A 3,458-nucleotide genomic window follows, 5' to 3' on the forward strand; every position below is an offset into this window, starting at 1 on the left:
GATTTTTATTGTACTTTGTGAAATTAGTAGTAAAACATGGTTTTTTAAAAAAACAGTATGTGACTGTGCTTAAATTCACATAAAAATGGCATTTTTACAACCATATTGAAATTTAAACCTTTGACACAGGTTAACAAAATAATCACAAAAAAATTAAACAAAAACAATACTTTTGAAAGTGGAACAATGCACACTTATTTCAGGAATTCATATTACAAAAGGTCACCTCTGGGTCAATTTCCCACACTAAGGGAACAAAGTTGTTAAAATACAGCTATGCTCAGCTGAGCCATTTATCCACACTACGTTATAGAACTTGAAATAAATGGTAAAGTCAAGGCTTAAACCATTTTAAGAGACAAGATCCTCAGTGTTTTACAGCTTTTCCTTCCCAAAATGGTCAAAGTTTAATTAAAAGATTGACTATATTTAAGGTTTTTTCCTTATCAGCTCTTCAGTTCAAAATACTATTATCATTGTTAATATGGTCTATATCTTGTCTGATCTGAATGTGAGCCAGGCAGTGGAAATGGGGAAGGTGGAGCTTGCATTGGTGGAGGAGGTAAATGTTCTTTTGATACACGCCATATACCAGGATTTGTTCCATCTGGTTGTGTAAATGGAGGGCTCAGAGTTTCTTGTTCTTCAATGAACTTGGATAAAGAGTTAGGATTACAACGGTTCAAAGGGAATTCCCTTACAGGTGGACCACCATTTTGAGACAGAGGAGACCTTGGAGCAGGAGGAGTAATATAAGGTGGCACCTGGGCAATAATACATCCAGAGGAAGAAGTCATTGGTGATGGATCAGAAGTCATGGGTGGAGGCGGCACTTAACTGCAAACCAGGTGAGGAGTACCTGAATTCTGGAGAGAATATGACATTGGATGGCTTGGTGGTGGTGGAGGAGATGGAGGTGGTACGTGTTGCTCCGGAGGCATCATATGAGAAGGGCATGATATCACTGGTTGACTTTGATATGCAAGATGATGGTGAGCAGGTGCTGGGGCAGGAGATGATGGTTCTTTAGCACCAAAATTTGAATCATCCTGAATAGGGATGATTATTAAACTGCTGCGTTCTCTTGTTGAAATACTAATGGTTTCCTGATGGACCAAAGAAGGTGGGGGTGGAGACAATTCTGCTAGACGGGCACAAAGATCCCCATGTGGCTGATTATCATGCGTGTGTGGCACATATTCCACAAGAGGTGGTGAGATCATGGTGTGCTGCTCTGGCGAAATACGGCTCATATGGTTCTTGTCTAGCAGCATTTCAGGGATTCCAGTTGTTGGTGAGGCAATACAAGGATGAACTTATTCAAGTGGAGCACAGGTAAGTTTTCCAGCCCTCTTATGGCAGAGGTTGATAAGAGCTTGTAAGTCTCTTTGAGACAAATACGTCCTCTTGCATCCTTGGACAGTGCCACACAAGAAGACAGAACCTCATGTACACTCCTCAATTTGCAGCACAGGAATACCACAGCCGGGACACATCTTACTGCTGTTTAGTTTTTGTTTTGTTTTTGTTGTATAAATTAGTACAGTCATACCAAAAAGCAGGCTTGTACAGAATCATTCGCCCATAGATTTTAATAAGCAAATCATATTTGTCACAGAAATTAAGTGGTGAATCATCCTTTCACCTATCACGTTTATCTAAAAGTCTTCCCAAAGGCATTTGGGAAATTTTTTCTTTTTTCCCAATGGTTCCCCTCCTTTACAGTCATACTGCCCTTATTTGTCACATTCAAATTCTTCTTCACCGGCAGGCAGCCCGCTCACAGTCCTTTGAGTTTGAGACACAGATTTGCCTTTGCTAACTTGCTTGGAGATGAGCTTTAAAGGAATTTGTCTTCAAACATCAAGGCCACCTGATGATCCAGAACTCTCAGTGCCTGGTAACCCATTAAGAGTGTCAGCGTGATCCATGTTTTAGCTCTCAAGGCACCTGGGAGCCGAAGTCAATGACTCCGCATGCACAGCACAACCTTCCTGAGCCCAGGAGGTGGACGTGAGATCAGATCGCTCCCATGCCCGGTGTAGCTTTGACCTCCAGGTGCTTCCTTCCCCTCTCCCCTGCCCTATCCCACCACTCTGGGGAGGAAGTCAGGCAGAGTTTGGACAAGGGGAGAAAGAGCTTCAGTGTTGAGGTTGTTAAGGCCGCTCTTCATGTGCCATAAGAGAAAGTGGCCTTGAACTGTGGAAAAAGAGACTGATGGGGATGGGGAAGGGGAGGGCAGCAGTAGCCAAAAGAATAAGCGCCAAGCAGGCCCTACAGAGTGTTGCCTTCTGGGACTGCCTTATTTATTTTTATCCTATTGTATTTTTATAAACTGCCCTAAATCCCTCAATGGTGTGTGTGTATGTGTGTATACAGGCATATTCACACACACACACACACACACAAACACACACACCCCTTTAAAATTTTATCATGATACAATGAATTTATAATCACCTTTGTCTGAAGGAAGGGAGCACTGTATTTATCTTATCAAGGAAGAATCATGTAAAAAGTAGTGAACATGGTAATTTCACAGGGCTAGACATTTGCTCTTGCTTAAAGAATGATTATGGCTATTTAGGCCAAGTTTCCCCAGGTCTTACCTTCCTGCAAGTAGAAACTGGACCACAAAAATAGCAACAAACCATTTTTACTTGGCTCCACCCCTACCCATGATTGTAGCTCCTGTACACCTCACGGGGTCTCTTCTGAATGTGCAGACATTCACCCTTTTGGCTTTGCCAACTGTCAAGTCTCCCAAAAAACACCAGAGAAAACATTTATCAATCACAGTGAAGTTTTTTAGACTTACTGTAGTATGGAGAACACTACCTTAACAGAGTCCAAATAGCGTCTCAGAAGGGAGATGGCAGGGTAGGATACTAGGGACTGGGCGGGCTGATTCTAGGGCAGGTCCTGCAAGGTGAATTGGGCAGATTTATAACATGGCAGCTAGGGACTGGTAGGCAGAGAGAGGTGAGAATATTGAAGTGAGTATTGATGGGGAATATGTTATTCTTGTTAAGTAAATTCTTTTAGTTGGCTCACAATTTTATCTTTCAGGAAAAAGTATTTCCTGGAACACGCAGCTAAGTTTGCTTATTCTCAGAATTAATATAGGAACAGAAAACTATTCCCAGTCCCATTATTGTTTTACATGGTGACTGCGAATTATGTTGAATTCTCATAATGTTGTTTTCTCTGGTCTGGTTTGTTGGAGTGTTGGTTCTTCGCTACACCAATGGTGAAAACACAACAATGCCCAGATAATCACCAAAGTCACCAGTGCCCACCAATGCTCAAAGTCATTGCTGCCCCAGCAAAGAAACAATACTCGCTGAAGATGCTGCTAAGTCCAAGAAGATAAATGCACTTTTTTGCCCTCTTTTCTTTCACTCTATTACATGGGCTACAAAGCACTTCAGACTTAACACTCTCCAATGTGTTAAAGA

At 41.9% G+C, this 3,458-nt stretch overlaps 1 pseudogene; it reads right to left on the reverse strand.

Annotated features, from left to right (window-relative positions):
• Positions 1-479: 479 nt before the first annotated feature.
• On the reverse strand, positions 480-1,931 carry LOC124245341 (E3 ubiquitin-protein ligase Hakai-like; annotated as a pseudogene).
• Between the last annotated feature and the right edge of the window lie 1,527 nt (positions 1,932-3,458).

Source organism: Equus quagga, chromosome 10 (genome assembly GCF_021613505.1).
Source record: "Equus quagga isolate Etosha38 chromosome 10, UCLA_HA_Equagga_1.0, whole genome shotgun sequence".
Classification (NCBI taxonomy): Eukaryota; Metazoa; Chordata; class Mammalia; order Perissodactyla; family Equidae; genus Equus; species Equus quagga.